Here is a 23,722-nt window from a genome sequence, read left to right as displayed (position 1 = left end):
ACGCTAAACCAAAACAAGAGCCAAGTTAATATTTAATGTGTGTGGCAAGAGGAGAAAGCTCCAGCCAGGGCCTGATCAGAGGAGACAGAGAGGCCATAATGGGGGGACTGGGCTGTGGGAGGTGGCCTTGGGCAGCTCCAGGGAAAGCCTATGGTTCGATTCTGCAATCTTTAACCTTGTCTGTTATTCTCGAATCGCTGGTCTCAGTCAGGGTCTCTCTATGCACAGCCTTGACTTGCTTGAGTCCCTGTCTTGTGTCCTTGGAGAAACGGAGGGGTGAAAGGAGATTTCCACGGGTTGCAGCTTTATGGTTCCTACCTGCCATTAACCTGACTTCCGCTAGCTGGGTCAGGAGACCTAGGGGTGCAGGGTGAGTCCGGCAGACTCATGGATGCACCTGGACAGGAACAGCAGGGAAGTGATTCCACAGCAAGAAGAGCAGATGATTCCGGTCGGGCCAGGAGAGCATGGAGATGCCAGAAGTCATCCACATATCAGGATCTGGGATCTGGAAGAGCCTTGGGTGTGAGAATTTAGGCACTGTCTTCTCTTTGAAGCCAGCAGAATTTCCTCAGGTCCCCTAGTCCTCGGTCTTGAAAGCCTGGGCCGCCATTTACAGAGGCACATTTCCTGATTGACCGGGGTTTGGGTGTGAACGTCTTATTTCCCAGCCTCCCTATGACAAGGTAGTGGTAGAACAGCTTTCTGTTTATTTTTATTTATTATTCTGAGCCAGTGTCTTCCAGTGGTCCAGGGTGGCCTTAAACTTCCAATCCTCATACCTCCACATCCCTAGTGTTAGGATTATAGGGGTGAGGCACCATGCCCAGTTTCTGTGGTGCGGGGGATCACACCCATTACTCTGTGCGTGCTAGGAAGCATAACATCAACATAGCGACATAGGTGGCCCAGAAGCTATGCTCTTACCTGGGCCTCCAACCCACCACTGCTGAAGGTCCAGGTTAGTGGGTGTGTTGTTCACTGAGGCAGGTGGGGCAGCAGAGGGTGCCCCAAATCTCACTCTCCCCGGCTCTGAGGGTCTCTGCACACCTGGCAGAGATAGGCTGGCACGGGGAGAGTGAAGGCTGTAGGTGCCAACCTTCAAGGTGGAGCCCCGACTCCTAGACTTAGGTTCTGGTATCATCTCCTTCCGTGATGCATGACCCCCAAAACAGCAGATGTTCTGGGATGCACTGTGGAGCCTGGCTCAGAGATAGCATCTGTCTCGCTTCCTGCTTGAGGTCCTCCCTGTGGAGGAGGCCAGCTTCCGTGGAGAGTTCGCGCAACCACCTCAGGGCCTATGTGATGAGGGAGGGACGCTCCTGCCAACTCCACGTGCGGAACCATCACGACTGAGTTCCTCTGGCCCCATGGAGCCCTCACGTGCTGTCAGACAGTTCAACATCTTGACCACAATTCCAGGAGGATCCCTGAACCGGAACCACCCAACTGAACTGCTTCCAGATTCCTGCCGCTTGGATCTGTGGGAGATGATGAATGCGGGGTTTCTGTTTGTTTGAGCGGCTACGCTGGAGGGTGATTTATCGCACGGAACCAGTAAGTCATCCGGGACATTTGGCAGTGCCCAGCGGCTTTCAGTTTTTTGTTTGGGGAGGCTTCTGCTCTGGAGCCTCTGCCAGATAGGAAGTATTAGGGCTCCCCAAACTTACTCCCTCCTTCCCTCAGACTGAGGTCCCGACTGCAGATGTAGAAAGAAATGCTCACAGCGCTTATCTGATAAATCGGAGCACCACACCTGCCGCCTGCCCAGAGGCCTGCAGTCTGGGCACCAGGGCAGTGCAAAACCGATTATGTAAATGTGCCATTTCCGCTTTCCAAAGCCGACTCTTTCGTATAGTTTGTGCATAGGCAGACCTTTCGGTCTTTGCACATACGTGGAGGCTTTGACTTTTCTGCTATTTAAGGCCAGCTTGTTCACAGGCCCCGACTCCAATCTAAATTGGGAGGGGAATTTTTTTTCTTCTCCAATATTCTTGAAAGAGCAATCCCCAGAGGCTGAGACGGAGAGACCCAGAGTCTCTGCACTGGGTTTTCTCTCTGGCCCTGGTCACCAGAACAGCCTCTCCGAGAAGGACCCTGGGGACACACAAGCCTGTCAGTTCCCCCAACCCCCGCGCCCCCCACCTTAAGCTCCACCCCCTAAGCCCACACCTCACCTCCACCCTAGTCCTCCTGTGCAGATGGTCAAGAACCCATGGAAGCACCTTTGGCCATGACCTGGATACCTGTGCTTGGAGAAGACCCTGCTTCCTGGTAGCTCCTATTAACTTGAGTGTTTGTTGATTTGCTGTGTGCCTGGCTCTGCTCTAAGGATTCCAGTGTGAAGACATTTAGTCCTGAAGTCATCTCTACAGAGAAGATGCTATTAGTGCCTTTGTTTGCAGATGAGGCTGTCAGGGGCAATGTTCAGGCAACTTCCCAAGTTTACATAGGGAGTGAGTGGCTTGGTTGAACTGGAACCCACTTAGTGCCATGGGGGCACTGTTTCTTGTCCAGGCCCTAGAGGCTGGACAGGTTTCTATGTATTTTGCTTCAGGCTAAGGACCCACATCTAAAGAATATCACCTTCCAAGGAGGGAAGAGCTCAGGAACTCATCTTCCAGGCCCCTGGGGGGTCCACGTGATTCTTTTACGAAGGTTAGGTGGTACCTGATCCGAGTTGTATGAAGCAGTAACCTCCAGGCTGTGTCTTGCTTAAGTGGCAGCATTTTTACACAGCAGCAGTTAACTCCATTCTGAGTGGAAAGTCAGAAGCGGTGCACGCCTGCATCTCATGGGTGCACAGAAATGCCAAAACCTTTCTTGAACCAACTCTCAGGCGCTGACCAATAATTCATTTGTACAAACAAAAAAGGTGCCACATAGAAGCGTATCTAATTATAAGTAGTTTGGGGACATATGTTCTCATGAGTATATTAAAAGCTTATCATGAAAACTAGGCCCCAAACTTAGTGAACATACCAGAGCAAGGAGCGTCTGATGGCCTCACTCTGTGGTGGTGTGAATGAGAAGGGCCCCATAGCTCTTATATCCGAATACTCCGTCTCCAGTTGGTGGAAGTGTTGGGAAGGAATTAGTAGCTGTGGCCTTGTTGGGGGAGGTGCATCACTAGGTTTTGAGTTTGCCATTCCGGGTTAGCTCTCTCTGTTTTGTGCCTGTGTCTCAATATGTAAGCTCTTGACTATGGCTCCAGCATGCTTCTGTGCTTCCTGCCATGATGGTCCAAGATTCTAATTCTCTAAAGCTGTGAGCCCTAAATAAACCCTTTCTTCTATAAGCTGCCTTGGTCATGGTGTCTTATCACAGAAATAGGAAGGTCACTAAGACACACTTGGACCCCATAAAAAGAAAAGCACCTATTAAGGAAAAGCACCTATTAAGGCCGGTGTTTTTTTTTTTTTTTTTTTTAGAGATAGGGACAGCCCCAGGGACCTATCATCCACCCATCTAAAATATGTGCATCAAGAGGCTGACGAGAACTCCCAACTGTCCCCAGGGCTTTAGCCTGATGAGGCCTACTTGGATTACTATCTTTCTGCCTATCTGTCTGTCCGTCTATCCATCTAGACCTGGCGTCCTGCAGACAGCTTCAGAGACATTTCCACAGTGACAGCCAGAAAGCTATTGTTGGATCCAAGGAGTAGAAGGCAGAGATGTGGTAAGTCATTCTTAAGTGCGCCCGACAACCCAGTCTGACCTGGTCCAGAGAGCCCACAGAGGCAGAAGTGAGAAACAGCTAGGGCCACTCACCCTATCTTCCGAGCCATTTGGTTCCTGTAACAGTATCAGTCTTGAGTCCTGGGGGTGTGTGGGGAGGGCCGCATCTTCACTGAAGAGGCCTCACAGAACAGTTTGTACTGCATCCCCAAGTTCTTGGAAATAACACAAGAATTCTGAGGCATGGACAGAGCTCCTGGCCTTGTTTTGTAAGAGGCTTGGTGCTGAACACTACATATTTTATCTTGTCCTTCTCATAAGTCAGACTTGCTGCTATTATTATCCATATTTTATAGACTGGGAAATGGAGGCTTAAAAGTTCTCTTGAGGTCCCAGAGCTCTAAACGACAGCCAGGTTTCCAGCTTGCCCAAGCACTGAGAGACATGCTCGAACAGAATAAGAATGGTACGTTCCCAGGGAGAGCTAGCTCCAAGCCCACCCTAGACCAGCCTGTGCCTTGTCTGGGGACTTGGGCTTTGAACCCCTCCCTCCATGACACGTGACAGCTGGTCTCTGAGATCCAGCAGGGAATGGCTTGAGCTGTTTGGAGGATGAAGAGAGTAGAGAGAGGGAGATGGGTGTTCAGTTCAGTACAGAGACAGTTGGGGCAGAGGATGGGCAGCAGAGTGATGCCTTTATATATTTATATATTAATTATATTTGTATATTTATGATGGCAGGGCGGAGAAGGGAAGGCTTGTGTCTCAGCCATGAACACCTTCCTTTCATCTCTGCACATCAGAGCCCGTGAGTCACTCCTGGGCCTCAGAAATGAATGATTTCTGATAATCGTGCTAATTGTCACCCTGCATGACCTCCTAGCGTGAGCACTTCCCACCATTTCCTGCAGAGTGGCTGCGGCAGGCTAAGAGGGGAAGTGGACCTGAGGTGGGGAGCACCCATAATTCCTATGGGCGTGGTTCATTTTCTTTTTCCCAGTCTCAGTTTAGAGGCGACTACTGGCTTCCGCTCCTGAGGACCACGAACAGCTAGGCCCAGAGGGCTAGAACCAGGTGGCAGCCTCCAAAACCCAGGCACTCAGAGCTCTGTAGATAAGGACCCGGGAAAGAGAAGCCCCCGGCTGTTTGCTTTGCACAAGGCCTTCTGAAAACAAGAGGAAGCCTGCTGGACAGTACCGCCCACCTTTCTGCAGGCCAGGTCCCAGTCAGGTTGGAAAATCCCTGACTTTCCCTTTGTCTTCTTGTTTCCGCAAACCAGATCCCATAATGCAGCCCACCCCATCCCTGGGAATTTGACCCCAAATACAAAATATCACAAAAAAATCCACAGGCTCAGGGCCACATGGTTTTTCCTTAGGCCAATAGGGAGCAAAGGCCACAGAACCCCAAGGGGAGACCTCTCTCTCTCTCTCTCTCTCTCTCTCTGTCTCTCTGTCTCTCTCTGTGTGTCTCTCTCTCTCTCTGTGTCTCTCTCTCTGTGTCTCTCTCTCTGTGTCTCTGTGTCTGTCTCTGTCTGTCTCTGTCTGTCTCTGTCTGTCTCTGTCTCTGTCTCTGTCTCTGTCTCTCTCTCTCTCTCTCTCTCTCTCTCTCTGCTGATCGTTTCTCAGAATCAGACCTGAGGGTAGGCACTGCCCAGAGACTGTTTGGGGGTTCGTAGTGGAGGACAAGGCCAGGGGAGGGAGGTCTATTACCCTGAAGGTCCTCATGCTGCCAGACAGGCAGGGGACAGCAGGGAAGATAAAATTTATGGGTCCAGTCTTTCCTGTCAGGCGTCTTGAGCCAAGTACTGCCTGGGGCGAAGAATCCTGCTTGATATCTTCCTTCTCAGAGTTTCGGGAAAAGCTTGCTCTCCGTGCGCTGCTGAAGACTACTGAAGAAAAGAGAAGGAAGAAGATAAGGGAAGAGAGGAGAAAGAAGGAGGAGGAGGAAGAGGAATGAGAATTTTCTGATACTCGCCTGCTTTCCAGAGTAAAGACTCTGAGCAAGGGTGCCATCTTGTGGCTATAAATCGGAATCGCAGCCCGGTCCCCCAACATGGTGTATTGGCCTATTTTCACTGAAAAGTGCAAGAAACAAGCTGTAGTTCTTGGTTCTACACGAGACAACCTTCGTTCCACGCTTGGCATATTCTTTCTCATACCTTTTGGGCGAGTCCATCACTAACTCAGTGAAATGATGGGGCTCGGTGTTTGAGTCAACCATAACTGTAGATTCTCCTTCACTCATTCAATGAACATTTCCTAGACTTTATCAAGCATTTTCAAAATGGGACCCAGCTGTGAGTGAAAAATGCACGTTCTTGCTCTTGGCATTTCAGCTAGGAGGCGGCTTTTCTTCCCAGAGCTGTTCTGGTCAGAACCTGGGCTCTGGCAGCCCAGCAATGGAGGCTTGGCCACTCTGCCTCAGTAGGCCAATTATTGAGGTGAAGAACAGTGAGAAGTAGAGAAAGATTTATTCGGTGAGGGCACACTGGGAAGAGGGACAAATATGAGGTCCCTTAGCCCCCAGATCTACTTGGGGTCCTGACAGTGAAGTTCAGGTTTAAAAAGAGGACCAGAGGTACGCGTTACTGAACAGTCCCTGGCGAGGTCAGTTCCACACACCACTGACCCATCTCCTGCCAGGTGGCCTGGTGAGTCCTCAGGGGTGTGTGAAATCTCACTCCAGGACACAAGGTCCTCTCTGCCTTCATCCTTTTCTTTCTCCCAGCATGACAATCTTGTGGGATCCCAATTTCACGGGTTCCATTATTTCAACAGTCTGATAGACAAGGGGGTGCACAAATATCTTCACCAGCAAGGGGCTGGAGGCGGAACTCAGCTTGTAGAGTGCTTGTGCGGTATGCAGGAGGCCGCAGGTTCAATCCACAGCCTTGCAGATAGTACAAGGCGGGTGTGGTGGCGTGTGCCTGTAACTTTGGAGGTAGAGAGGCAGGCGGGTCAGAGGTTCGAGGTTTTCTTCAGAGAGTTTGAGGCCAGCGTGGGATGCAGAAGACCCTATCCCAAAATAAGTAAACAAGTAAATGAAACAGAACATCTTTGCTCCTGCCAGGATGGTTACTTCAGGCGTAGGCAATACAAAATGTCATGGGCACAGTAGCGTGTGTGGCGCTGGGAAATGAAGCAGGGCCAGCGCCTTGCGTTCAGATGGGGTAATGGGTCAACACAGGCTTTCCTAAGACGGTGGCGTTTGTGCTGAGGCCTGAATAAAGTGAGGGAGCAGGCCAGGGGGACAGGTGAGGGAAGGTAGACCAGTTCTGGGCCATGACTCCGCCGTGAATTAACAGTTATAGGAAGCAAGACACCCAGGTAGTCTAGGGGCTAGACAGACACACAGCCTTTCCTCTACCATCAGTATCCTAAGATATACCCCCCCTCTCACACTCCAAATCCCTTAACAGTATGTGGGAAGTCCTTCTGGATTCAGGACCTTTGGCCTGTTATCCTCTGAGGCTGACCTCGAACCTGACACCCTTCCCTGAGAGTTCTCTGCTCCAATTGCTGACCTTCCTTCTGTGGTCAGTGCTGGTTCTAAGAGCTTGCCTTTGTTTACACTGAAGGCCGCAGATCATCATTTGAATATCTCATTAAGCCAGCCACGTTAAAAAAAAATTTGCAACAATTCTCTCATAATGTAATCCCACGAAGAAATCTGGTTAGTGGCCAGTTCTGGCAGACTGCGCCTCGCTCATTCTGTTTGCTGTCAACAGACAGACTTTCCAGGTTGGCTCCCCAGGCATCACCTGGCGCACCACACGGGGGCGGGCTGCCGGCAGGACCGGGCCTTGTTCCGGTCGGCCCAGCTTCTGCAGTCAGAAGTGTGTTGCTTACAGAGGCAATTGTTCGGAGCCAGATCGCTATCTCTGTTGTTTGGCACAGGAGTCCCGGAGCGCGAGTCAAGCATTTCCTGAGCGGCCTCTGGGTAGATGAGGGGACTGGTCTCGGCAGATTGCTTGACTCAGAAGGTCAGAGAAGTCTGCAACAAGGAATCCTAGCGATGCGGCCACGTCCACAATGCCCGTTTCCGTCCCCAGCAGCCGAGAGCCTGCCTGGGCAGCCTGGTGTGCGGGCTGGACTTTTTCCAGACAGCACTCGGAGAGCCAAACTCAAATGACCTCTGCCAAACTAATACTAACAATAATGCTAATAATGAAAAGAGATTAAGCAAATTCAGAAAATATCGTGTGGCTGTGAGGTCACGGCTTCACCGTGGATTTAACCTTTTTCTGTTTTGTGGCTTCAACACCTACCTTATTTGGGAATGTCATCTAAAGAGAAAGGACAGCAAGGCGTCTTGGAGACGAGCTGTCTCTTGCCCAGAGAAGCTCATCCTGACTGTCGCGATCTGGTGATCTGTGTCTGAGCCTGGGGAGAGATAGCGCGGAGCATTCTTCTAGCCAAGCCTGGGCCTGGGCCAGAGTGTAAGGAAGGCGGGTCGTCCACTGCCTTGAAGTGAATCCAGCCGGCTGTGCCTGGATCGGCAGCCACAGCACACTCTCCCGAAGTCAGATCATCAGGGTCAGGGCACAGAATTAGTTATGTGTCCTCTCCTCCTGCCACCCCCCAGCAAGGGCTCCCAAGGCCTCTGCCTCTGTAGGGTTTCCTTCTGGAAGGTGAGTCCTTGGGGTGAGCAGCATGGTACAGGACCAGCAGGGCTTAGTGAAGGATTCTTGGGTGCCGTTGCAGGAGTGTAAACAGGGGCAGCATTGCACAGAGAGCAGTGTGCAGTGTGGATCCTGCCCAAGCATTGCTGCTAGTCTCCGAGGGCCGAGGAATACGCTTTTTCTGTCCAAAGTCCTGCTGGGGGGTATAAATAATCCTGTCACCAAAGCTCCAGAGACTTTAGGGGAATGTATACATTATAATGTATATATACAAAATTTATATATAATGTATTGTATATGTAATATATGTATATATTTATATATATGGTGTGTATGTATGTGTGGTGTGTGTGTGTGCGCCATGGAGAGCATATTGAGGTCAGAGGGCAATTTTCAAAGTTGGTTTTCTTCTTTCATCCTATAGGTCTTGGGAATTGACCTCAGGTTGTCATAGTTAGTAGTAAGCACCTAAACCCACCAAGGCTTCTCACCGTCCCAAGAATCTGCATTTTAGCGGCTGTGTCTCTTCTCCACCAACAGTTCTGGTGTGGATCTGGCTCTGTCACCCCTGACAGACATTGGCCTCAGCTCCAGCCAGAATCGGGGTGCTGGATGGACCTGAACCTGTATTGCCGTCCTTCTCCAGACATTTGTCTTGCTGGACACTAAGTGAAGGCCTGTTCCTGAGCTCTCAACGCTCCCTGAATAGGAACCTGCCGTCTTTATGGTTGAAGTCTGGATAAGCACTGTCCTCCAAGACAGAAAGGTCAGACCGCAGCTCCCCCTGCCCCCGCCTTCCAGAACTGTATCTAACACAGGGCTTGAGAAGAGGGCAGAAGTTTGAGCTTTCCTGAGACCAGCTGCAAGGGTGGCAGGACAGGGTCACCCGGGGAACAACCCGGTACTGGGGACAAAATGGGCATTCACGTTCTTTTTTAAACTTTTTGTTTGTTCCTTGTGTCTTTCACATCAGGCATCTCGATTCCATTTGTTTCCCTGCCCCTTTGTATTCACTCTGTGCCTTGCAACCTTCCCCCCAAAATAAAATAAAATAAAATAAAAAATAAAGAAAACAAGGGGGAAAAATATCTCGTCACGGAAGCTGTAGCGCAATGCAGTGAGCCACACAGTGAACAGTCTCGCCCATACATCTTTACTTGTGAGTGTTTATTGAGATGGGTCTGCTTAGAGGCCTCTGGCTTCTACTACACTATCAGTGCTAGGCCCCCACTGGGACTCCTCTTGGATATCTTGTTCTTGTTCTGTATTGTGGAGATCCTGCACCTCTGGGTCTGCAGAGCTGGCTCCTTCAATGCTCCAGCAGATATAGATGGGGTGGATTTGGGGGTGGGCCAACTCACAGCCCTGGTTATGAGCCTGGGTAGTTGCAGGGTCTGCCAGTCTTCCAGCTGCTCTGTCCTCACCATCAGGGTGAGTCCTCCGGCATTGTCCTGGCTTGTTCACTCTTTGGGGCAATGAGCAAGGGGCAGGTCCAGTTCTCAGAGTCCTCGGAGTCAGTCTCCCATACCTACGCCTTCAGGACCAGTTGGGCAGGGACCTCTCTTACAGCTGGTAAGAGCAGGGACAGTTCTCCCACCTGCCACAGACAGCCGGGGTAGGGGTGGGCATCTCTCCCCCACCCACACCATCATATGGCAGATGACGGCGGGGCCAGATCTTCCAAGCTCACAACTTTGGGCTGGCTCACCCACACTTCCACCAACAAGGTCGGCTCTCCTGTGCTGTCCTGTGCAAGGCTTCGGGAGGGGGAGAGCATCTCTCCCCTACCCATGCCCCATGCCACCATTTGGCAGGTGAGGAGTGGGGCCAGATCTCTCACGCTCAGATTCTTGGGCTGGCTCACTCCCCCCAAACCTCCACCTCTGCCCATCAACAAGGTCAGCTCTGCTGTGCTGCCCCGATGAGGTGCAGGGACTGCTTCCTCAAGTGCTGGAGCTGGCAAAGGGAAGGGTCAGCTCCCTTGCCAGCTGGAGGTGTTAAGGGCTAGAGGGGAGGGCATCTTTCCCTTGCCCCCATCCCACACTGCAGACAGGGAGGCAGTACCAGCTATGTTCCTCACACACTCAGGGCTGGCTCACCTGTACCCCTGTCTACAGGGTCAAAACCTCTGGCCGCCCAGGCAAGGCCCAAGGCCCTGTTCTCTCGAGTGCTGTACCTAATGAGGGGTTGGGTGAGGTCCCCCAGCTGCTCCAGATGGTGAGGGATGAGGGGAGTCATCTTCCCTCACCACATGGACCGACACTCCCATTCTCTTCCCCTCAGCTCACCTCTGCCCTTGCGAGCGGGGTCAGCTCTATGGTGCTGCCCAAGTAACGTGTAGGACCTTCTCTCCTGAGTGCTTCAGCCAGTGAGGGGCAGGCCCAGTTCTCCCTAGTGTTACACCCTGTGAGGAGCAGGACCAACTCTGTTCAGCCCTCTCCTGGCAGCCTTCTGTGGTATGTAGCCATAGACATCAATACAGACCATGGCTACATCGGGGCCCATGAACCTAGGCATGGGCCCTGGCAGTAGCCCAGGCCTAGACATCACCATGGCCCTGGGTGGCCATCACGTCACCCACGTCAGCCCATCCTGCACCTCTTTACCTCTTCAGATGCGCAGATGTCCGCAGGACACGAGCCGTTCTGTCTCTCTCTCTCCAGCACTATTTGGTCACGGCAACAGTGCCCATCTGCCCATGTTTTCTCCTCGGAGCCCTGGGCAGACCACTGCAGGCCTGCCTGTGGGTCTCCTTGTCCCTCTCAATCATCGTGGCGCTGGGCAGGACCATGCTTCCTCCTCGAGCCTGGGGTGGTCCACGCTGGGCCTCGTTCACATTCTTGAATGTATAGTAAACTTAACTCAAATCCCTTGATGACCTTCCAGGTGCCTCCGAGCCCCTGTTAAACTCGCCACGTGGTTCATAGCCACAGCGCCTTCCCCTCACACCACCACCCTGGCCCCGAACTCTCCTTTGATATCCCACCCTCTTCTTTTTAACCAAGTAGGTTTACAGAAAATGGGCCATGTGTTTCTTTCCCAGAGGTTTGTTATTTTAAATGTCATTGACTATGGTCTGGTGGGCGTTTTCTGCCCAATTCCTGTACTGGACAATTCCTGTACTGGAAGTTGTGGGAACTTGTCCTAGGAACTGGTCCTTTTCCCGGCATCTGTGTCAACTTGACCAACCTTGTCACGCAGAGGTTTAGGTTAACAAGTCTCTGACTTTCTGTACAGAAGTCTGGGAGAGGGAGCTGCTGACCACTGCAGATTCATGGAGCAAGTGACTTGGCAGGCCATCTAAGGGGTGACAGAGCATAGGGAGCTGGTGTGGGGAGCGGGAAGCAGGTAGGTGTGAACAGATACACTCTGACTTTGGACCTCTCTTAGGCATCTTGCAAGTTTGCTAACTTGGCCCAGCTGGAGAGAGAAAAAAAATCACTGACTATCTTTGGCAATATCTGTTGACGAGGACACCTGTCTGGACTTAATCTGTGGGCTCAAGAACTGGGTAGTGTCACACTGGAGCCACCAGTTACAGTCCCCCCCCCCCCGTGTGTGTGAGTGTGTATGTGTGTGTGAGGAGGGGAGGGAGGGAGAGAATGTGAAAATGTTTAACCCTTAGCTCTTTAAAAACTGAAATATTGCCAAATAAAATACTTCAAACTGATAATTATTGCTGGTCAATAGAGTATTTTATTTATTAATAATTCTTTATATTAATGTTTTTCTGTTGAAAAAAGCTAAAGAAAGTTTTTAAGGTGATAGTGTCAAAATTACATAGAATTTTAGGAAATTATTTTTTATACCATACATGCTAGGCAAGTGCTCTACCTCTAAGCTACTAGACGCTACTGTCTTGGTTTCCTGTTATTGAGATAGAATACTCTGACAAAAGCAGGTTGAGGCTTTGCTCTTCTCACGGTTCAAGGGTGTGGTCCATCATGGCGGGGAAGTCAAGGCAGGCAGCAGAAGCGTGAGGCTGTTGGTCACATTGTCCCTATAGCCAGGAAGCAGAGGACAGTGGATGCCTGCTGGTGCCATGCTCCCTTCTCCACACAGATAGGCTAAGATTCCAGCCTAGGGAATGGAGCCACCCCTAGTGGGCATGTCCTCAAGCAACCTCCCCCATGGGCAATCTCAGAGGCTCCTCTCTCATGCATTTTTAGATACTATCGATTGATACTAACTAGCCACCATACCTGAGCTTTTGAGGCAGTTCATCACGTACCTCAGGCTAGCCTCGAACTTGCTTTGTGGTGTAGGCTGCCTTCAAAACCACATTCTTCCTGTCTTTGACTCTTGAGTGCTGGGATTAAAGTATTGGCCATCATACCCTGTCACAAATTATTATCTCACAACCAATAATTCAGTGTTAAAATGGTTGACTTAGGCATCTGCAGTATTAAGTTCACCATCCACTCCTGGCCCAATACTCATAGAAATATCTGCTTAACAATCTCCCAAGCACTGTGCCAGTCCGTGAGTCACTTGTGGGTTCTCATCTGGAAACAGTCCCATGTTTCAAACCTTCAGCACATGGTGATTTTCTGATAGTTATTCTCGGGGTCTTTGTGTCTTTTGCTTTTGTTTTGTTTTTCAAGACAGGGTGTGTTTGTGAAGCTTTGGAGCCTGTCCTGGAACTTGTTCTATAGACCAGGTTGGCCTCAGATTTATAGAGATCCACCTGCCTCTGCCTCCCAAGTGCTGGAATTAAAGGCATGGGCCACCACTGCCCAGTTCTCCATGTCTTATAGGCACAGAATTTCCCTATTTGATCTCAGTATCAGCTTCCCCTGAGACTTCACATTGCAGCTGGGCAGGTTCATTCTAATTTGGTGACTCACCACCTCTGTTTCCATGGCTACCTCTCCAGCATCTTTAAAAGCAGTGGCAGAGGCATGAAGTCAGGAGCAGGAGCGGGAGGAACGGAGCTCAGCTGTACCCACGGGAGCCTCAGAAAGCCTCCAATCGTCTCTGAATAATCTTAATCTTTTCTATGCAGGAAAGTCACCCACACTTGCTCCCAAACACGGACTGAACGTGGGCCGTCCTCACAGGGAGGCTAGTGGAGCTCTGGCTCGGGCAGTGGTGGGATGGAGGAAGAGGGGAGTGGTAGCAAGTGTGACTCAGGGCACAGCCAGCACCGGTGCTGGAATTCTGGGCAGAAGTGCGGGAAGCATGGGTGGGAAGGGGAATTCACAGACCCGGGCAGAAACCGTGCCAGTGTGATCCCCTGGTGGGGAGTTCAGAGACATCATGGGCACAGGCATGGATTTGGGAGCACTGGGCACAATACGTGATAATAGGTGTGCTCTCTGCCAAAGAGAAGACCAGGAGAGATGTGTGGAGGGAGGAGTGACCTTGACCTTCAGAGTGGTGGAGCCTGAGGAGACAGTACAATTAACGCCCCAGAATTCCCCTGTATCCTCTCCATCTGGTCTCTGGGCCTTTGTTGTGTTAGAGTTCTTGGAAACACTGTCATTGTGAGGTTCCAGTATCCCACTCTAAGGCTCATGAAGTTAGAGTTCAAACAAGGACTAAACTAATGTAAAGATACCAATGCCTGATACCATGGTGTCCTGCAAGCAGGTTCCCGTGGGAACCGAGGATCTAAACCCACTGTCTCACAGGAGGCACAGTGCAGGGCAGAGGGGTTCAGAAAAGAGGACGGCAGGGGTAGGAGGGATTCTAGTCTGGCAGTCCTTCAGAGGCTAGCTGGAGAACAGCGTGGTGGAGGCGTGCCTTTGGAGGCTTCACTGCACTCTGTTCCCGACTCAGCTTCCTTCTCTCTGCTTCCCGTCTGACGTCATTCTAACCTCTCCTTGGCCACACCCTGCTACTGCCATTGGTAGTCCCCTTATAATGGTCCAGAAACATAGACTTTCTGAAACGTTGAGCTGAAATAAATCCTTCCTCCCTCGATCGCTTCTGCAGGTGCTTGATCAGGACGAGGTAAAATTAACTAGCCGGCCCCAAGTCTGGCCTGGCTCTTAGGTTTGAAAGAAGGTGAGTATGAACTGGGCTGCACGGGCTCTGAGTAAGGATCCCCAGGTAGAGGGGTCCAACTAATGTAAGGGTCCGAGGAAACACTGAATGAAGACCCCAGACTCAAATAGTATGTAAGAGCAAAGAGCATTTATTAATATTCCAGCATCCATGTGGGGTCGTTCTTTTAAGCACGGCTCAGGGGAGTTGCAGGGATAGTCAGTCATCTTATACTTAATTGGTTAGGCAACCAGCAGTTCCGTCAGGATATTGCTAATCGGCTGAGGTTTAGTCTTTATCATTTTTGGACATACTTGCACAAGCTTGGGCAAGTCTGGATGTGACTCAGAACGGGGCTGTGGGATTTGTCCTTGAGACACTGTGAGGCTGACTTAGGTCCTGTGTTTGTTCTCTCCCTCATCCCTGACTGCAAGGGCGTTGTGGATGAATGACCCTCTGTCGGGAGAGGCATCTGTTTTGCCCTTCTCGGAGAACTGAAACCTAAATTCAGCTGTGAGAGGTGGAGAGGTAGGAGTGAGAAGCCCCTGTGTACCGTGATGGGAAGCTGGCCTCCAACCTCGGTCTGTAGGTCAGCAACCTGCACTGAGCTTCTTTTGAGATTCCTCAAGACATTGGGGTGAAGAGGGTGCCCCTATTGTGGCTGGTCATCTTCGAGATAGACTGGTAGAAGGGTGGTGTGGTCAGGATGATCGAGGAGGTCACTAAGGACATCAACGTCTTCCTGCTCCTACCATGAGGTGCATCTCCTGAAGGACTTCAGGTCCCTGAAGAGAGCTGAGTGAGATCTGAGTCAGGCCGAACCCTTGCTGCATGCTAGGCACTGTAACCTTAATTTTCAGAAGAGCCCTACTAGAGAGAAGTAGCCTGCTGGGGCCATCGATGATTCCCATCCCAACACCAGCGATCCAAGAAGGTCAGGACACAAGGTTCAGATCCACAGTCCTTCCTCCCGTGCCTGGGGCTCCCAAAAGGTTGACACTGAGAACCTTTCTCAAGAGGACTGGGACAAGTTGCGTTGGACATGAACCTGAAGCTGTCGATGTTTTCAGTTTTCTGCCGCCCTGGCCAGGTCTGAGAGGGACAGGTTTGAAGTTTGTCTTTGTTGTCCCCTCATCAGGCCTCTCTGGGCTGCCCCTTCCTTAGCCCAGACAACCTGCTTCAGCTAGCAGAGGCTGCCTCAGGCTGCCAGCGGCCACACCAGCCTAGATAATTCAGAGCACTTCCTTGTTAGTCTTGGTGACTTCCTCTTGTTGTCTGTCTGTCTGGGGAATGCAAGTGTCCTGAGGTACCTTGTCATGTGACTTGTTTTCCCCATTCATCCCCAGGAGTCTGCTTGTGGCACTCAGTGTGTTGCTAAGTGGCCCTCATTGAGCAGCTCCTGCGTAGGGCCTTCAGGAAATACTTGTTCCATTGAAGAATAGCTTGTGAATTTCCTGCGACTGGACTTTGAATGGGAGAGGAATGTTAATGCACACACTAGGGTCTCCAGCTCTGGCTCTTTGGTTCATCTGGTAATGAGGATCCAACAGGTAACTCACCAGGCAACCACCCTTCCTGCAGAGTGGGAGGCTCCCCTTAGCCTCTGCCATCCTCCTTCTACTCCTTTAAAGCAGCACTTCTGAGAATCCTACGGGGGCCAAATCAAACTTTTGCCCTTCAGTCTATGTTCTGAAGTTAATGGTGGTGGGAGGGAGGAGCTAGTGGGAGAGAGGAGGAAATGGGTTCTAGTTTAGCTAAAATGTGTGTGTCCCGGATCCTCACCGAGTGTTTGGGGATCATGCCATTGAAGCTGGCATGTAACAAGTAGAAAGAAGCCAGGTAGAATCCTCCCCAGTCTCTGCCAGCCCGTTCTAAATCCCCTGGGCACCCGAAGGGCACTGTGAGAGCTAAAGATATGTCTGAAGTTTTGTTGTTGTTGTTGTTGTTGTTTGGTTTTTTTGAGGCAGCACTTACCTGTGCAATAGCTCTGGCTGACTGCCCTGGAACTTGAATTATAGACCAGGCTGGCCTCAAACAGAGATCTGCCTGCCTCTGCCTCCTGAGTGCTGGGGTGACAGATTTGCAGCATCACTGCCCGGCTATGTTTTAAGTTTTAATTACTGTGCTATAAAACAAAAAATGCCTCTCACCTGTAAGCCCAAGGGGAGATAACTTCCCGGACTGCTGGGGGCTGTTGTTCCTGTAAGATAACAAGCCATGTGTTTTCACATCTATAAACAAGGTAGGTTGTCCCTACTGCACAGGATGTGCTTGTAGGTGCGTGGTCTGTAGTTAGGATGAATATCAGAATGTGTGCTGCCCCTGATGGACAAAGGGAGGAAGGACACAGCCTTGTGGGTTTTGCCTTTGTAAGTACCTAGCTAATTGGCGCCATTCTCTGGGAATCCCAGGCCTAGACCTGATCAGTGTCCATCGTCCTGGCCAGTACTCAAAAATCGTGGTATGGTCCTATTCTCATCCAGTAGGATTAATTGCATCATCGTTCCTGGCCTCATACTGAGACTTTAAAACACAACAACACTGTTTTGACTGCAACCTGTGTGGGAAGCGACCGCAGAAGCAGGGACTTTCTCTTTCCTTGGGTGTCTGCGCCTCAAGCGGCTAGAACAAACCAGTTACATGGAGCAGAAAGCTGTTTCTGGGGGAGACTGTGAATATGGAGTTGCCCAAACATTTACTTGGTTCTCAGCTGTTATTTCTCTCTGTGTTTGTTTGGTTGTTTGCTTGTAGTGGGGTCTCACTCTGCTTCCTGGGCTGGCTTAGAATCTGTGAACTTCCTGCTTCAGCCTGCCAGCTGCTGTTACAGGCTTGGATCACCCTTCTCCTTCTAACTCAGGCTTCCTAGCCGAGCTCACTGTTGGGCTCACAGGCACAAGAACAGCCCATCTGCTTGGTGCTAGAGCGTGTGTCCAGGTGCTTATGGGAGCAGAGGCCTGGGTGCTCTGTCATGACCACTGAACTTTGCTGAACATAAGAATTTTCATTTCAGGGGCTGGGAAATGTCTCAGTGGAGAAAGTACTTACTGTGTTAGTGAGGACCTGACTTTTACCCCCACTACCCATGTAAATGGCGCACAGCATGGAGACCCACTACTATTCCCTGCACTAGGTTGGCAGAGTCGGGATCCTGGGGACAAGCTGGAGAGAGAGCCTGGCTAGCCAAATCAGCAAGGTTTGGGTCCAAGTGAGAGATCCTGCCTCAGTATGTAAGGTGCAGAGTGACTCCTGACCCTCACATGCATCTGCATACACACATGCACCTCACTTGCACATTTAATCACAGACATGTGAACGCACACATATAATCATAGCATGTTGACAGAGGTTTCTGTCCTTCCTGGCCCAAAGAAACACACAGAGGCTTACATTACTTATAAACTGGTTGGTCTATTAGCTCAGGCTTCTTATTAACTCTTACAACTTACATTAACCCATAATTCTTTTCTGTGTTAACCACATGGCTTGGTACCTTTATCAGTGAGGTATTCTCATCTTGCTTCCTCTGCTTCTGAGTGATGACTGTAGACTGAGTCTTTCCTCTTTCCCAGAATTCTCCTGTTCTGGTCACCCCACTTATACATCCTGCCTGGCAACTGGCCAATCAGCATTTTATTAAATCAATACAACTGACAAATCTTTACAAGGTACAAGACCATTGTCCCACACCCATAGCACACACAAACACAAGCAGGTCTTTTTTCTTCATTTTAAATAAATAAAGTTGTCCAGTCAATAAGAAAACAGAGAGAAGAAAACAGTTAGGCAGACTCAGTTCTTAAAATATACTGGGTGCAGTGGAGGACCCAGGAGCCTGGAGTTTAACAGTGCCACACTGCTCTAAACTAAACTGCTGACCAGAGGGCTGGGAGCCAAATCCAGTGACTGAGCACTTCTCAGCATGCACAGGGTCCCAGGCTCTCTCCCTAGTCCTGCACACAACAGAAATGACAAGAACTGCCAGGCCAGTGGTGGTGGTGCAAGCCTTTAATCACAGCACTCATGGGGCAGAGGCAGGTGGATCTCTGTGAATTTGAGGCCAGTCTGGTCTGTTGAGCTTGTTCTAGGACAGCCAAGGTTACACAGAGAAACTCTGTCTCAAAAACTAAAATAAAACAGAACAAAGAAAGAAAGAAAAAAAGGAAGTAAGGAAATGACAAGAGCTGCTAAGTTCCAATGCTTGAAAACAAGAGACGCTGTCGTTTGTCCACTCTGAAAACTCACATTGTCCGAGAATCGACACTGGGGGGGATTAACAAAAGATTGCTGGTTGGCTTGTAGCGCGTAGAGGTGGGAGGATACATCCTTTCTCTAGAGTTGTGATGTCCCATGCCACCTCAGGACTCTGCCAGCAGGAAGACCATAAGCAGATATAGCATCTTGAGCTCGGACCAGTGAGTCAAAGTAACTTTGATTAAGTTTCTTGATTAAGTTTTTAAGTTAGCATACAAAGTAGTGGATTTTATTATAATGCCTTTATGCATATATGTCTTTATATTTCATGGTTGGTACTCCCATTCTACCAATGCCCTCCTCCCTCCTTCTGCCCATTGTGCTAATCCTCCTCCTCCCCAGATAGGATAGTCCTCCCTTCTGCTTGTTTCATGTCTCACATGTCTCAAGAGCCAGCGGGATGGCTCAGTGGATAAAGGCACTTACTGCCAAACCTGATGGGCTGAGTCTGACCTACATGATGAAAGCAGAAAACCGACCTCACGAGTTGACATCTGATCTCGACATGTGTGCTCTGGTACACCACACAGACCACACACATGTGCATGTACACACACACACACACTCGCATGCACACACTACAAAAAGAAAAGTACTCTAGAATTTAAACAAGAAGCTATATTCAAAAGGTAGTCAACAAGACAGACTCATAACTGTACTGTCTAGTCTTGCACTCTTTAAAAGTGATTTCAAATTTCTCCACCAAGAGATGTTCTCCTGGGCTGGAGAAATGACTCAGAGGTTAAGAGCATTGCCTGCTCTTCCAAAGGTTCTGAGTTTAATTCCCAGTGACCACATGGTGGCTCACAACCATCTGTAATGAGGTCTGGTGCCCTCTTCTGGCCTGCAGGCATACACACAGACAGACTATTGTATACATAATAAATAAATAAATAAATAAATAAATAAATAAATAAATAAATATAAAAAAAGAGATGTTCTTCTTCTAAAACATTCCCAGAAAAGCTGTGGAGGTTGTGTACACTTTCTAGTCACACTTTAACTCTCAAGGAACGACTGTGCCTGTCTTACCAGCCCACTACTCTCAGTGAGAAGGCTGAGTACCCAAGAGGGACGGTTGGGTGTCTGGGATGTTGGTGGGAGTGTCAGGCTTGGAGAATTTGGTGTGATGGGGCCAGGACTGAGTCAGTTAGGAAGAGGCCAGGGCCCTACTCTGGTCCATGCTATTTCTGAGGGACAGCATCCCATTTCTTAGTCCTCATCCTGACAGCCATGCTCAACTCGCCTGAGGAAAAGCTTCCTCCTAACACCATTTACCCAATGCACTAATTACATTCCCATTGTGGGTTAGTTGCTGTTCTAGACACGGCAGATGCAATAGCAACCCTAAACCACAAATCCCTTCCCTTGTGGACTTAAATGTAGCCAGACTGACAAGATAAAGGATTAAAAGATGGACTGATAGATCATATGAAGAAAAATCACAGAGAACCAAGGGCGAGTGTAAGGGTTGAGTTAAGTTTTTCACAGCCCGTGAGGGAGGAGGGCCTATGAGAGACTTGGAGAGAGCCTTTGGGGAAAGGCTTCTAGGTGACACTGAAGTCTGGAGCAGCAGCGCTGTGCCTGCTGTGTTCAAGGACTGACACGGAGACCAGCAAGAGAGGAGAAGGGCAGTGGTTGAGCCTCAGTAACAGCCTAGAGATAGTGGAAAAAGGGATGGGCCAAGGAGCAATGACCAGACAAACCCATTCCTTCCCTATGAGACTGGCTGCTGTTGCATTCTGGGATGCTGTGCTTGCCCCTCTCAGGTTCTCCTGGCCTGGGTAGCTTGACCCTTTGTGTGCTTAGGAACAGGAGAGCATAACCCTCTGCGTGCTTAGGAACTAGATAGCTTGACCCTCTGCGTGCTTAGGAACTGGATAGCTTGACCCTTTGTGGATTTGGGAACTGGATAGCATGACCCTTTGTGGATTTGGGAACTGGATAGCACGTCCTTTTGTGTGCTTAGGAATTACTAGAATTTTTCTACAGGACTCAATGAGCAGGTCAGCTTCCTGATCATATGTTAACGTCTTTGGCCACAAACACCCAAGCATAGTCCCTGAAGGACCTAGAATTTGGAACAAAAGGCAAAGTAACATACTAGAGAGTCTTTGCCACGCTGGCTGTCTTTCACAGGCCTTAGTTTTGGAGCGTGCCCATTGGATGGTGCCCCTGGCTGATCACAGCAGAGAGGCAGGAATGAGCTGGAGTGTACAGTTGTTACTCAGGTTCTTGTGACTGGAATTTGTCTTGTGTTTTACCAGATACAGAATTATGCTGGGACCTGCACCAGAAAAGTTCATGTGGAGGGCTGGAGAGATGGCTCAGCAGTTTACGAGCATTGGCTATTTCTCCAGAGGACCTGGGTTCAATTTCCAGCACCCACATGACAGCTCACAGCTGTGTATAATTCTAGCTAGGGGATCTAACATCCTCACACAGAGTATATACAGGCGAAACACCAGTGTACATTAAATAAAAATAAATAAATAAATCTTTTTTTAAAAAGTTGATGTGAACATCTGAGTGGGTCTAGCATAGAACAGCTCCCTTTCATTCCTTTCGGGGAGTTTCTGCTGGTCACCGGATGGCACCCCTTGAGACACAGGAAAGCTGCTGCCTTGCACAGGCAGGTAGATCAACTGTCTCCCTTGAGCTCCAGGTGGGCAGGTGAGCATGGCCATTGCTCTCCCTTGAGCTCCAGGTGGGCAGGTGAGCGTGGCCATTGCTCTCCCTTCAGCTCCAGTTGCATTTTCTTCAGCTGTGCCTTTGGGTCCACGGAGGAATTCTGTCTTGACTCTTTTGGTCCCTGTCTGGGTTCTCCTGCTGTCAGAACTATGTCCCTCAACCGTAAACAGAAGAAACGCATGTACACACACACACACACACATACACACACAGGCACACACACACACACACACACACACACACGCGCGCGCACACACACACACACACACACACACACACGTCTTCTTTTTTAAATCTACCCTTCTGTCTCCTTGACATTTTAAAAGGGGATGACTCTGTCCTTCGCCTATACTTAGCATTTTGCGCTGGACTGCTGGAGAGGAGACCAGAGGCCTGCGGTCTCAGCCCGTGACATCTTTATTTTTGTTTGGTTGAGCCGCACAGGCGGGTGACTGACACACGAGCTTGCAGGGGCCTGCGTTCTTCGAACATTGTAGGAGGAAAAACTTGTAAAACAGATTGAAGAAAAGAACTCACCCAGGGTCCCAGGTTTCTGGAAGTGGGACCATTGCAGTGACAGGTAAGGGCCTGTTCTACAAATGGAAGGCTTTTACTTGTTGAAGGAATCCAAGGAATGTCACCCCCAAATGCAGTGCTCCTATCTGCTGGCTTGGGGATCAGCAGAAGCCAGGAGCGGCTTACTTAGAAAGTCCCTTATCTACTTAATGATCAGGTCTGCCAAAAGGGATACAGCTGCCTTTGATTTCCAGAGACTCCATCAACCTGGGAAGAGTAGGAAGGCCCAGGAAAATCATCTCATCCAGTGAGACTTGAGACTGTTACAAGCAATTTATCGCCTGAGGCTTTGGCCCACACCGGAGAGCTATTTTCCTATACTGATTATCTCTGGGGCATTCTCTGCCTCTCAGGGTGGCTGCATTCCTGGCTTCCCCAGGCCTCGGTGAGGAGGGCCCTTGACTCATCACCTTCTTGGGCTGCCCCTGTGCACAGTGGGACATCTGTCTGCCGTTTACCTGCTCATCTGTCCAATTCAGTGACTCAACCCTCAGAGGACATTTCCTCTATGAGCTGACTCCAGGACCCTGGAGACACAGGGCTATAAAAGACTATGTGCTCTGACCTTGTGCCAGGAGCTTCCTGCTCCAGCTCCTCACCCTTACTGTTCCAGGGAGCAGCCTAGATGCCCACCGCAGCTAGGCAGGAACTCGGTAGGCTGGGGACAGAGCCCCTTAGGAGAAAGCATGGTGTCTCAACTGCTCCAGCTGGACACACCCAGGCCTTGTAGCCAGGGTGGGATCCCATGCCTCCCTTGGAGAAGGTTCAGGCGTCAGGTTAGACATGCTATAGCATGAGCTGTGACACTGGGAGCCATGTACTGGCTTCCAGGTGGGACCCTCGCCAAGGCAGGGGGTGGACAATGGGCAGCTCTGTCCCCATAGCTCTGGGGAGTGTAAAGGGCACCATGAAGCCAAGCCTGGTGACCCAGGCCTGTAATCCCAGTCGCTTGAGAGGCTGAGGTAGGAGGATGGTCAATTCAAGCCTAGTCTGGGCAATTCAATAGTGAGACCCCTGTCTCAAAATAAATAAATTAATAAATAAAAATGTTGGGGTTGTAGTTCAGCACAACAGTGCTTGCCTAATATGTGGGAGGGCCTGGGTTCCCAGTAAAACACACACACACACACACACACACACACACACGCACACACACACACACACAAACAGAAATACACACACATACACAAATAAATTAATAAAATAAAGATAGTGTGACACCATTGGGCTGCTGACTGGGGACCCGCTGCCTTGTTAGTCTAAAGAAGAGTTGGACAGTTTTCCTGAAACCCAACTTGTTTGACTTCTTATTGTACTTAATATTTTGCAATATTTTCTAAGAGGCTCCTTACTGGGCTGTGTCAAAAAAAATTTTTTTATTGCGGTATAGTTTCTAGAGAGTAAGACCGGCTTGCTAGCATGTTGTGTAATCATCACACTACCTGGTTTTAAAAGTCAGCACCCTGGACTGACCCCTGCTGGCCACCGTAGCTTGTCCCCATTCCTAGCCTCACTGATGGAGGAAGGACATTGGTTAATTATAATAAAGAAACTGCCTTGGCCCATTTTATTGGTTAGAACATAGGTGGGTGGAGTAAACAGAAGAGAATGCTGGGAGAAAGAAGCTTAGTCGAGGAGTCGCCATGATTCTCCCACTCCAGACAGACGCAGGTTAAGATCTTCTCTGGTAAGCCACCTCGTGGGCTACACAGAATATTAGAAATGGGTTAGAACAATATGTAAGAGCTAGCCAATAATAAACTGGAACTAGCCAGGCCAGGCAGTGTTTAAAAGAATACAGTTTCTGTGTAATTATTTCGGGCATAAGCTAGCCATGCGGGTGGCCGGGTGCCGGGGATGCAGCCCCGCCGCTCTTATTACTACACCTCGCCTCTGGCCCCAGGCAGCCACCCA

At 49.9% G+C, this 23,722-nt stretch overlaps 1 long non-coding RNA gene across 6 annotated transcripts; it reads left to right on the top strand.

Annotated features, from left to right (window-relative positions):
• Positions 1–252: 252 nt before the first annotated feature.
• On the top strand, positions 253–11,948 carry LOC126500777 (uncharacterized). Of its 6 annotated transcripts, none has more exons than XR_007591429.1 (6): positions 253–1,557; positions 3,589–3,679; positions 4,035–4,144; positions 4,420–4,908; positions 5,528–8,311; positions 8,727–11,948. It is a non-coding gene; the product is annotated as an uncharacterized lncRNA (long non-coding RNA). The 6 variants fall into 6 exon arrangements; XR_007591430.1 differs by having other exon boundaries at positions 1,425–1,557; positions 4,420–4,486; positions 4,679–4,908; positions 5,528–11,948; XR_007591433.1 differs by lacking the exon at positions 4,035–4,144 and having other exon boundaries at positions 1,425–1,557; positions 4,420–4,486; positions 4,679–4,908; positions 5,528–11,948.
• The last annotated feature ends 11,774 nt before the right edge of the window (positions 11,949–23,722 follow it).

This window comes from Alexandromys fortis, unplaced genomic scaffold (genome assembly GCF_014885135.2).
Source record: "Alexandromys fortis isolate MF-2015 unplaced genomic scaffold, M_Fortis_MF-2015_v1.1 scaffold_7, whole genome shotgun sequence".
In the NCBI taxonomy this organism is placed as follows: Eukaryota; Metazoa; Chordata; class Mammalia; order Rodentia; family Cricetidae; genus Alexandromys; species Alexandromys fortis.
Note: the sequence above shows the minus strand (reverse complement) of the source record. Positions and strands in the feature narration are given on the sequence as shown.